The 12,529-nt window shown below is 45.2% G+C and overlaps 1 protein-coding gene across 2 annotated transcripts in view; it reads right to left on the bottom strand.

The window, feature by feature from the left end:
- SORBS1 (sorbin and SH3 domain containing 1) overlaps positions 1 to 6,921 on the bottom strand; it is a 328,324-nt gene extending 321,403 nt beyond the window's left edge. For both annotated transcript variants that reach the window (XM_084845126.1, XM_084845127.1), the window contains exon 1: positions 6,827 to 6,921. The gene's annotated coding sequence lies outside the window, so the exon portion shown is untranslated. The remainder of the gene's footprint in view (positions 1 to 6,826) is intronic.
- Positions 6,922 to 12,529: the final 5,608 nt, after the last annotated feature.

Consider the following 12,529-nt stretch of genomic DNA (forward strand, 5'->3'; position numbering starts at 1 on the left):
TTGTAGCATCCATGCCACCCTCCCAGTTAAAACAAAAATAATTTTTAATAATCCTAAGAAATAAAATAAAAGTGAGGAGGGGCAGGAAGCCTGGTGGGTGCCAAGACAGGGGCCTGTGGGTTCACCAGGGCCCACGGGCACCATGTTGGAGACCAGAGCATTAAACCTTTGCTGGACCAGTGCTTCAGCCACCATCTGAATCAGGTTCCGCCATGCCTGCATTTAGCTCTTAAAAAAAATCACAGGAAAACGTATCATAGATCTCCTGCTATCATGTGTGGTTTGGCCTAAATCTGAGCCCTGTCCCTAGTCACCCCAGTGTCTGTTCTATGTAGTCCTGTATAGTTTATCAGTGGCTTCCACAACACATTTCTCCAAAACTTATCAAAACAATGGCTGGCCTGTACCAGAGGACAGAGAGAGGGAAGTGTCCAGAAGATATAAGAATTGGATGCTGGTGAGTGTACATAGGCCCCTATGCAAAGCACCCAAATTCTAGGACCAGCACTTCCTCGATGGCCATACTGAAACGCAAAAGCATTGCCAGCCATTCTGTCCTGGGCCTTCTAATTAACCCCAGCAGACTCACAGAGTACTGTATAGTAGCAGTTTATGTCTTTGACAAAAGCCAAATCTGTCCTGGAATTGTACTTATTTAATTATTTGAATGCCACCTTTTAGGATTGGGTTCCATATGGGCAGGAGCAGTTTGACCTGTGAGGCCACACAGGCACTCTCCATGTGAGTTGTCAGCTTTGAGTCCAAGGGAGCCTAAAGTATTGGGAAAGCAGTGACCAAAATGTCTCAAGCTGAATGCTCAATCTCTGAATTGTATTTGGAACTCTAAGGAGAAGCCCCCTGGAAAGGCTTTCCATCTAAAACTATTTTTAACCAGAAACAATTTTTCCAAGGTCCCTAATGACTTAGCCTCCTTTCAGTCTCTCCATCATGATGGTAGTGGCCAAATTATCAGAAGTCCAACATTCGGATATATCAAAGCCATCCAGCTGTTTCTTGATAATTTAGTCTTCAAGTGTGCCTTACTGTCATGGCTCAGCTTCACTACTGCAGTGGGCTTTGTAGGTTATAGCCAGGATTTGATTAGAAGTAGTCTGGAAGGGCTTGGGCCTATTCAGTTTCTGGAATGTAAGAGTCTGTGTGAGCTTATCTCTGTCAGTGTTCTCAGAGCAGAGCCAGGGGGAGTCACCCAACTCCCTGTCCACTTGCTGTTCTGGCCTTGGCGGTCAGGGAGGCTGGAAGCTGTCCGTGAGAACCTGACAGAGGTGGGGTGGGGTTTGCAGAAGGGTTGCCCAGGTTGAAGCGTCACTGCTGGAGGGCTGAGCAGTGACAGCCTGCTCAGACAGGGGCCTTGTTGAAAGGCTAAAGGGATCTGGAGGGGGTGTCTTACAGTCACACCTTCCCCTTTAAGCTGATGAAAAGGCAAAGAGCCCTTGCTAGGAACATCTCATCTTCATTGCCCAAAGCCTTCTGTTTGGATCCATCATCGTCTGGGCTTTTGGAGGCACTCTGCACATGGACTGCAACTCTGGATTGTTAAGGACTTGCCATGAAAAGTACTGTGAGGCTTGTCATAGACTTGAACTCTTGTTGCTGTGGATTGTGTGTCTGTGTTTGTAGTCAGCTCAGTGTACAGCAGGCTGGATTTGATCTACGACTTTTGGACTTCCCTCTGCCAGAACTTATGCTGTGTGGAGTGCCAATGTGAAAGCAGTGGCCTGGAACTCCTTGCATGTGTGGGTATGCCCTTCCCTTGATCTTGATGAGCCTTGACCATGTAGCCTGGAGTTATCAACAAAAGATTCAAAGTTGGACTCTCTATTGGTGTGAGTTGTTAAGGCCTTTCAAGAAGTTATCCCTTGACTGCCTGACGAGTTCATTCCAGGAATCATTCCCTTTCCATGTTCGGGGTTGGAACCCCATGAAAGGATTGTCTGGGTTAGGTACCCAGGAATTCAGAGTCCCTTCTCTTGTGTTCAGAACCATGGAGATGGCAACGGAGAAACCACGTTGATGAAGATCTCAGTCACGGTAGTGGTATTTAGCTTTGGACTGTTCTGGAATTACATAAAGCCTATAGCTACTAACTATCAGCTATATGATCTCTGAAGAGTGTAACAAGCTTTTGCTGTGGGATTCCCTGCAATAAAGAAATCTCACTGATTTGGATGTCCAGTGTCAGATTGCCTGAGTGTGTGCACTGGGGGGATTGGGAAACCTGACACTTACATAGCTTGAGCCCAACACCCCTTTTTTGAATTTCCAACTAACACTAAGAAACCTGACAGTAGTCTGTGCCCAGAGCATTTTTTTTACTTTTTCCAAACAACTGGGAAATGAATTCCTGTGAGTTCCCCTTCTTCCAAAGTCAAGTAATCATAGCCACTCCTACACTATTACTTTCCCCTTTCTCCTAATTCTATCAATTTCTGCCTCTGCATCCGTTTCAACCACTGCCACCCAAGCTTCCATGGTCATACAGTGTTCTAATTCCCTGCTCTGCCATTTCCCTAACATCACCTTCCCCTCCTTATTTGGCAAATGCTTATTTCCTCAATCTCTATCTATCTTTTCTAGTTAGGACTATTAGAACTAATATATTGGCCCACGTGCTAGGAGGTGGGTTTACTAATCCAGCATATGTAAAACTAAAGTCTATGCTTTTGGACTTCAAATGACTGTTTGAGCTACTTTCCCCAATTTAGAGGCAGCTATTCCCATTTTAGTAAAAGCATGGTGCATATATCTGCTGTGTGCACACCACATTTCTGGTTAAAGGGCTCCGTAGACCTGGGTTGGTCATTATACACAGTACATGCATGTCTGTCTGAACAAGGATGTATGGCAACAGGGCCTGAAAACTCAAAGCAGTTTGTCAACATCCTTGGGTTGCACAAGCTAAAAAGATCTGTTAACCAGATGGTATCTTACTCCATCCATCTGTGATACTGGTAAAACAATGGCGTCCAAGTTGATGCAGACAGCAGCAATTTTATCCACAATATGTGATGCAAACTGGTCACTGTGAGCCTTTGAAAACACCACCCCCTGATCTCTTCTACAAAGGAGACCATTAACCACCTTAAATAGCTCAACTGGCTGACAATGTGTGGAGGCAATGGTGGCAAAGAAGAAACATTTCTTCATAACCATCAGCACCATAGGATAAGTCTGAAAATAGATTCTTACCTGTGTTTGATAGTGCTCGCGAGTTTTCCACCATCTGTGTTCTATCGTCGACCCAATCATTTCATTACCCTTAGTTCCTCAGAATACCAAGAAGCTGAGATAACTCTACGATAATCAGTGATGTGGGATGGAAATTTTTCTGTGGAAAATTTTCCAGTGCTTTATTTTTCTGTGGAAAATTTTCCATTTCCTAAGTTCATTAGTAACAAAGAATGGAAGCCAATCGCAAATACAATATTAGGCAAGCTTGGCAATTTCAAAATTGTAATTAATGTTCTTCAGGTGATTATCCCTAGCAAATATGTGAGAGAATAGATATATGTAATTGATTTGTAAGCAGGGGGTGGGGATGGGGAATAAAGACGATGAACTGATCAGGAATTATTAGGTATTGCACTGGTTTTTAATGATTCTACAAGCTGAAATAGATAAGTGGTTGTCAGCATATCACACAGTTCTTTGGGTTCCTAAAACTTATTTGTGTGTCAACAGTTTTCAGTACCTTTGGGGGGGTTTTCTCTTTAAACATGGATAATATAAGGGATGTACATGCTATTGTCTTTAAAGTTTTACAAGTATTCCAGTACAATTTCTACATAATATAACACTGAAATCACATTAAGTGTACCTTAATTTCCCCCCTCAAATACTTTGTGTCAAATACATGTAGTGTATTGGGACAAAAAAATAACATGGGATACTTTTTTTATAGCTTTCTTCTTCATGAAATACAAGTAAAATAAACATGTTAAATTCAAACAGCAGGGGTGAAGAACTAAATCCAGCCCTCTAGGGTCCCCAAATGGCCAAGCCCCCTCGCCCCACCCCTGTCCTCCTGACTACTGATTATTTGGGGGTTTCCCAGCTCTTGTGCAGTGTTTTCCTCATTCTAAAAGGTTGAAATGCCTCTCCTAGGGCTTAGTTACTGACAGTAAGAGATTTTAGCTAAATTAAAATTAAAATATGCTGGTATTTTGGGTGGGCTTGGGACCACTCCTTTTGCCTTTGACCCCACCTGCCCCTGGAATGCGGCCCCCAAGAGCGTCTCTAAAATGGAATTTGACCCTCGGGCTGAATGAGATTCAACACCCCTGCTCTAGGGCATGAGGCAAACTGAAAATTTTATGATGCGAGTTACCCTAAATTTTCAAGTAATTTTTCCAGAAACCTCCATCACCATTGTGATTTGGTCAATAATGTTTGAAAGTAATTATACTGATAGCCCAGGCCACCTCCTCATTCTGGTTGGAGACCAGGGCCCTGCCAGAACTCCCAGCTAAAGTTACAGGAAATTCCCCTGAGACCTCAGAAAGCCATCTGGGTTCATCACTGAATTCAAAGGTAATGTTCTGACTTGCTCCTGTTGCCATACTAGCCACTCTTGCATTCTGTCCATGCAAGCCACTTGCTTGAGGGAGAGAGCGCAGCTGCCACAGACATACACACATCCTCTACCACATCTGTGCTGCATGAGAAAAGAACCCAGCAATGGCCTGAATGAGACAGGAGTTCCAGAGAGGAATGGTGCCTCCTGCCCTGGCACTTGTGCATCTTGCACAGCATCTTGCACAGCACATTTTCCCACCTGCTAGGCCCTAGGGCCTAGTTCCCCCTGGGACACAGCAGGGGCTGCTGTTCCCACCTCTGTGCTAGGATGGCCAGCTAGCTGGCTTTAGACACCTGAGAAGACCCCTAGAATTCCAGCTTTCTGCTCAGATATGTTTTTTTCAACCTACAGTTAGGCAATAACTTTTTTTTAGATCCAACCAGTGTTCCACAAAACTGTGCAAGCTTTTGAGTTCTCCAGAACTCTTTATCAGGCTAAGGGTGTAATCCTATGCATCTTTAGACTGAGAAAAGGCCCAGCATGCTCCAGCCAGCCAAGAAACAAGGAAGAAACAGAAAAGTCCAAAGAGTTGGCCAGATCACAGTATGCATATTTTAATATAAACCGTTTTAAAACAAGTCAAAAAGTGTGCAGGCATGGTACAAGGATGAACAGTAGAATCCTATAATGGCACATAGTTCTCTAATGGAGAGTTCTCCAATAGATGCCAGTGATCCAAAAGGTCACATCACGGGGGGGGGGGGGGGGGAGAGGAATTTCAGATTTAATTAAGAATCTCCACGAAAAGCCAATTTGCCAGTGATAGGAATGCAACCTAGAGTATATATTGCCCACAACAAAAAGAGGACTCTGCAAATATATTATCTGTGGAAGCCCTTACTGTTTCTAAAATCAAACATAAGGTTTACTGATATATGTACAGTCTTTGGCTGAAATGGAATATGTACAACAAGCCTGGAGAGCCTTTTCTTTTTTATCCTAGTAAACTAATAAATAAGTGGGGGTCTTCTTGCTAACAGCAGCTTCAGATTGGCAGGTTTTTGCCCATCCTCAAGACTGCAGTGGGACCCAGAATGTAAATGCTAATAGCAGACCATAAATACAGGTTTTATTCTGTACTCTGAGATGTAAATAAGCTTGTGTGAATTCAACAACATTGTTCTTCAGCAAAAAGAAATATCTAATGTGGACTGCTAATTTAAAAACAAACAGGTATTTTTATTTCTGCATGTAAATCAAGCCCAAACCACAGCAATTCCTGGGAAGCAATTCCTCAAGTGACCTTTGATTAGTCAACACCCAGGGGGAAAAAACACATCCTGTTTTAAAAATGCATTTTATCAGCCACTGATGATTCTATTTTCTCCAAAGTTGGTTCAACAAAATATGCCATTCTATGGTTTCCCAAAGCGCATTCTTCTTGCACACTTAGCTGCAAGTATGTGTGCAGGCACCAATACGTTATAGACTTACAGCATTTTGCACAGCTCCCATTCATTTTAATGGGGCTTGTGCAAGTGATCTTTCCCAGAGCCCTTAGAAATTTCATTCTCTGCACGCAAGGATGAACAGCTACTACAGCAGATCGCAATAAACCCTGTTTCCTGGATCTCTCGGAGCACAGAAAACGATACTTTACTACTCCTAGCAACAGATGCAATGTATTCCGTCTGTACCCCTTGAAACAATGCACAGTCTTTCCTCCATCAACTGCACGATTATCTTTGAATCTTCCCACCCCAGCGCTCTGCATCCTATTTCAAGGTCGCAATCCGTGCGAGGGACACTTAAAATGGACTCCATCCGCAGATTTCTTTGGAATCGAGATCCCCACCACCACCACCAAGCAAGAGAATGTGCGACGGGGTGGCCAAGATCAATGATGTGAAGGCTACGCTTACTAAGAACAGCCTCGTCACACACAAATATCCTGGCTGTGCAGATTACGAACGGTGCGTAATTACGTTATTAAAACCTTCGCTTATGCTTTGCGATTAGCAATACTTCTGTGCGTGAGAGTTCTTAAGGCGCTGGGCTTCCTATTATTTGCGATCTATTCAACAACCCTTATCCAACGGTTCGCCTCTCTTCTGGACTACAGAGGCGAAGGCTACAGAGCCCGGCCCTCGCAACAAGCGCGCGCGCACACAGGCCCCCGGAAGACGTCGGCTCGCCTCTCATGAGGAGCGGGTTCTTTTCTTGCAGGGGCTACGCAAACATCGACCGTGACAACTTGCCCTAGACCCCAAAGGAAAGGTTCCTTTCTTTTACCTTGTGCGGGCGGCGGTGTTCTCGTTCCTCGCTCGCTTACTTGCTGGACAAAACCACCCCCGGTTGCTCCACCACGCCGCAACGCCGCTCGCTCTGTTTTGCTTCTGGCGACGAGAAAAGCCTCCCTTCGCCACTCCGCCGAGACGCGAGCAGGCGGCCAATGGGCGTCGCCGCCTCCCACCTCATTAGCATGCCTCTGGAAGCCTCGGCCGCTGCGTTACCGGCCGGAGAAGGGGGGAGCTCAGCTAGCTGGCGAGGAGGCCGACCACGGTCCGCCGGGCCCGTTCGCTTTTCCGTGCTGAGCAGAAGCAGGAAACGGGCGTGCGCGGATGGGATAAAACAGGAGGGGGGGAGCGCGCTGCACTGCTGCGCGTGCCGTTGCTTGGCCCCCGCATCTGGGTTTGTGCAGCCTGAACCCCACCCTACAAATTAGTTCTATACCAGCCTTCCCCAACCTGGTGCCCTCCAGATGTGTTGGACCACAACTCCCACAATCCCCATCCGGCGTGGTTGTAGTCCAACACATCTGGAGGGCACCAGGTTGGGGAAGGATGCCCTATACTGTCCCACAGGCAGGAATTTCATCAGTATCTGTTTCTATCCCCAACGGACAATGGGTTTAATGGGGCTCTCACGGAAGTGTGCATAGGCTTAAGTTGACTAGGCTGCAGGGGTATTCACTTCTACACAGGCTCCACAATCCCCCCACCCCATACATACAGTTGGAGGCCTTGCATGTAATTTCCAGGATTGGTCCTTAGACTGGAAGATTCATGAAATGCTTTCCGTAATGGGTTCCACAGAAGGGAGAACTATGTCAAAATTTCTCTATCCCATTTATGGCTGCATGGAAAGAAGGGGAAAAACTCGCCCTCACAGGAATGGAGAACCAGCCATAATTGAAGAGGCATGAAAGAATAGTGCAAATGTCCAGTTACCTTTTAATATTTTTCTATTATAAATATACAAAGCTACAAAATATGTAAGCACCTTCAGTATACATCATATTCCATCAACGTACTAAACATACCTTTATTTCATTCTAGGTTCGTTTTAGTTTGGTACAGCATTATTCTGATAAATCATACCACTTCTTTTTTATTATATATTTCAAATTCTACATATTCTGTATTTTTACTCTAAATATAAACAAAATATTAAGAATGTCTAGAGTTGCTAATTCATTTGACCTGTATCTGTTCCAGTCAGTGGTGCAGCTAGAGCTGGGCCTTGGGATTGCAGCCCCCTGCCCCCCATGATGGTGGCATGATTTAAATTAGCTTAGAGTGCAAAACTGCGCATGCCCAGAGTTGTTGTTGTTATCATTATTACTGGCATACATTCCAACATGTCAGGAATGTTGAAGCAGTTGTAAAGCATGAGATGTTGGGTGGGGGAAGAGAAATGTTACCTATGTGCTTCACAACTGACATAATACACATGGCCGTCTAAAGGGGACCCCAGTAAGACCATGAAGTCCAGAGTCTAAAATTACTTAGTGGCACCACTGATTCCAGTACTGAATAAATGGTGTCCAGTATTGTTGTTTTTAAGTCTTGATTGTATCTTTCCTTCACATAGCAGTTTGTACCTGGTGATTTCATTCATAATTATGTTCCAGATTTTCCTTTTCCGCTGGTTAGCTATATGGGTTCTGGCCAATCTTAAAGCATGATTTGATCAGTATTGGGGGAGGTACTCTTTTAAGTATTTATGTCCTAAGTCATTTAGAGCTTTGTTCATAGTACCTTGAATTGTGCCTGGTAGCTCACAGGCAGCCGGTGTAGCGCCTTAAGGATTGCTTGTCATGCAATCCCCCTTAGCTACCCCACTTAACACGCTGGCAGCCACATTCTGCACCATCTGCAGCTTCCGGATGATCTTCAAGGGTAGCCCCACATAGAATGCATTGCAGTAAACCAATTGTGACATTTTAAGAGCATAAGACCATAAGAAGAGCCATGCTGGATCGCTGAAGTCAGATCCAGGAATGGCCATAGCTGGCATACCAACTGGAGTTGGGCATAAGCATTCCTCACCACTGCAGTCACCTGTGTCCCTAGTGACAACGTTGAATTGAGGAGGACCACCCAGACTACAAACTTGTTCCTTCAGGGGGAGTACAACCCTATCCAGAAGACGCTGTCTCTATGACCAAGAACCAGCACCTCTGTCTTGTCAGGATTCAGCTTCAATGTTTTGGCCCTCATCAAGCCCATCACTGCCTCCAGGCACCTGTCCAGAACCTGCACAGCCTCTTCTGATTCAGATGGAATGGAGCGATAGAGCTGAGTGTCATTGGCTAACTTATGACAAACATCAGCATAATGACGATACTGCCAGAAATCCCTGGATGACAGCTCCCTGGGCTTTTATATAGATGAGAAACAGATAGAATGATCTCAGTACGAATCCAAGGCAAACCATTCAACATCACAGTAATTCAAGTCTATGCCCCAACCACTGAGGCCGAAGAAGCTGAGGCTGATTGGTTCTATGAAGACCTACAACACCTTGTAGAACTAACACCAAAAAAAGATGTCCTCTTCATCATAGGGGATTGGAATGCTAAAGTAGGAAGTCAAGAAATCACTGGGATAACAGGCAAGCATGGCCTTGGTGTACAAAATGAAGCAGGACAAAGGCTAATAGAGTTTTGCCAATAGAATACGCTGATCATAGCAAACACTCTTTTCCAACAGCACAAGAGACAACTCTACACATGGACATCACCAGATGGTCAATATCGAAATCAGATTGATTATGTCCTTTGCAGCCAAAGATGGAGAAGCTCTATATAGTCAGTAAAAACAGGGCCTGGGGCTGACTGTGGCTCAGATCATGAGCTGCTCCTTGCAAAATTTCAGCTTAAATTGAAGAACATAGGGAAAACCACTAAACCATTCAGGTATGACCTAAATCATATCCCTTATGAATATACAGTGGAGGTGAGGAATAGATTTCAGGATTAGACCTGATAGACAGAGTTCCTGAGGAACTATGGACGGAGGTCCGTGACATTGTTCAGGAGGCAGCAACTCAATCCATCCCAAAGAAAAAGAAATGCAAGAAAGCCAAGTGGCTGTCTGAGGAGGCTTTACAAGTAGCTGAGGAAAGAAGTGAAGCGAAAAGCAGGGGAGAAAGGGGAAGATATATCCAACTGAATGCAGAGTTCCAGAGAATAGCAAGGAGAGACAAGAGGGCCTTCTTAAATGAACAATGCAAAGAAATCGAGGAAAACAATAGACTGGGAAAGACTAGAGATCTTTTCAAGAAAATTGGAGAGCTCAAGGGAACGTTTTGTGCAAAGACGGGCATGATAAAGGACAAAGAAGGCAGGGACCTAACAGAAGCAGATGAGATTAAGAAGAGGTGGAAAGACTACACAGAAGAACTATACAGGAAAGATCTGAATGTCCCTGATAGCCATGATAATACGGTCACTGAACTTGAGCCGGACATCCTCGAGAGTGAAGTCAAGTGGGCCTTAGGAAGCATTACTAACAACAAAGCTAGCGGAGATGACAGTATTCCAGCTGAGCTATTTAAGATCCTAAAAGATGATGCTGTTAAAGTGCTGCACTCAGTATGCCAACAAATTTGGAACACTCAGCAGTGGCCACAAGACTGGAAAAGGTCAGTTTACATTCCAATTCCAAACAAGGGCAATGCCAAAGAGTGTTCAAACTACTGTACAATTGCGCTCATTTCACATGCCAGCAAGGTGATGCTCAAAATCCTACAAGCTAGGCTTCAGCAGTATGTGAACCAAGAACTACCGGAAGTACAAGCTGGGTTTCAAAGAGGCAGAGGAACTAGAGATCAAATCGCCAACATTCGCTGGATCAAGGAGAAAGCAAGAGAATTCCAGAAAAACATCTATTTCTGCTTCATTGACTACGCTAAAGCCTTTGATTGTGTGGATCACAACAAACTGTGGCAAATTCTTAAAGAGATGGGAGTACCAGACCACCTTACCTGTCTCCTGAGAAACCTGTACGAGGGTCAAGAAGCAACAGTAAGAACCGGACATGGAACAACTGATTGGTTCAAAATTGGGAAAGGAGTACGACAAGGCTGTATATTGTCATCCTGCTTATTTAACTTATATGCAGAGTACATCATGAGAAACGCCACGTTGGATGAATCACAGGTTGGAATTAAGATTGCCGGGAGAATTATCAACAACCTCAGGTACGCAGACGATACCACCCTAATGGCAGAAAGCGAAGTGGATCTAAAGAGCCTCTTGTTGAGGGTGAAAGTGGAGAGTGCAAAAGCTGGTTTGAAACTCAACATTAAAAAAACGAAGATTATGGCATCTGGCCCCATCACTTCCTGGCATATGGAAGGGGAAGAAATGGAAGCAGTGACAGATTTTATTTTCTTGGGCTCCAAGATCACTGCAGACAGTGACTGCAGCCATGAAATTAAAAGACGCTGGCTCCTTGGGAGGAAAGCTATGGCAAACCTAGACAGCATAGTAAGAAGCAGAGACATCACCTTGCCGACAAAGGTTTGTATAATCAAAGCTATGGTTTTCCCAGTAGCAACGTATGGCTGTGAGAGCTGGACTATAAGGAAGGCTGAGCGCCGAAGAATTGATGCGTTCGAACTGTGGTGCTGGAGAAGACTCTTACGAGTCCGCTGGACTGCAAGGAGGTCAAATCAGTCAATCCTAAAGGAAATCAACCCTGACTCCTCATTGGAAGGACAGATACTGAAGCTGAAGCTCAAATATTTTGGCCACCTAATGCGAAGAGAAAACTCACTGGAAAAGACCCTGATGCTGGGAAAGACTGAAGGCAAAAGGAGAAGGGGACGGCAGAGGATGAGATGGCTAGATAGCATCACCAATGCAATGAATATGAACTTGAGCACACTCCGGGAGAGAGTGGAGGACAGGAAGGCCTGGTGTGCTATGGTCCATGGGGTCACGAAGAGTCGGACACAACTTAATGACTGAACAACAACAGAATAGGATCCTGCAGACCTCACAGTACAAATGTCATGGAGGTGAGCAGAAATCCCCCAGTACTACTTTCTGATAGCAACCCTGCAGGTAGATGTGGAACCGCTATAACACAGTGCCTCCAACTCTAAGTCCACAGAGTCACTCCAGTAGGACACCATGATGAATGGTCCTGCTTACCACCAAGAGATCCAGGAGAAATCAGGGTAGCATTCCCCCTGTCTCCCAGTAAAGGTCTGTTCTAGATGGGGTTGCACTCCCCTTAAAGAATCAAGTATGCAGCTGGGAAGTTGTCCTAGACCTGCTGCTCTCTATGGAGGGACCGGTGGCATCAATAGCCAACTGTTCCTTTTACTAGCTGTGCCCCTATCTGGAGAAAGCAGACTTAGCCTCAGCTCTGGGGCAGCTCTCACTACTGTAACGATCTCTATGTGGAGCTGCCTTTGAAGGCAGCTTTGACACTTCATTTTGCACAAAATGTAGAAGCTAGACATCTTGTATCATCTACGTCGGTTGCCAATGCATTTCTGGGCAGGGCTGGCCCACCCATAAGGAGGGGTGCAGCTCCTCCTTCAGGTAGTGGAACCAGATTGGTGACAGATTGTGTTCACCCATCTGTCGCAGGGAGGGCCACTGCTGGGAGAGCTGCATGCCCCACTGCCCTATGTCTCACTCTGGTGACCTTTCACAGTAAGTCACAGGTGGCCACTGTGTAGAGCCACGCTGGCCAC

This window comes from Heloderma suspectum, chromosome 3 (genome assembly GCF_057233095.1).
Source record: "Heloderma suspectum isolate Gila_16-S chromosome 3, 16-S_ref, whole genome shotgun sequence".
In the NCBI taxonomy this organism is placed as follows: Eukaryota; Metazoa; Chordata; class Lepidosauria; order Squamata; family Helodermatidae; genus Heloderma; species Heloderma suspectum.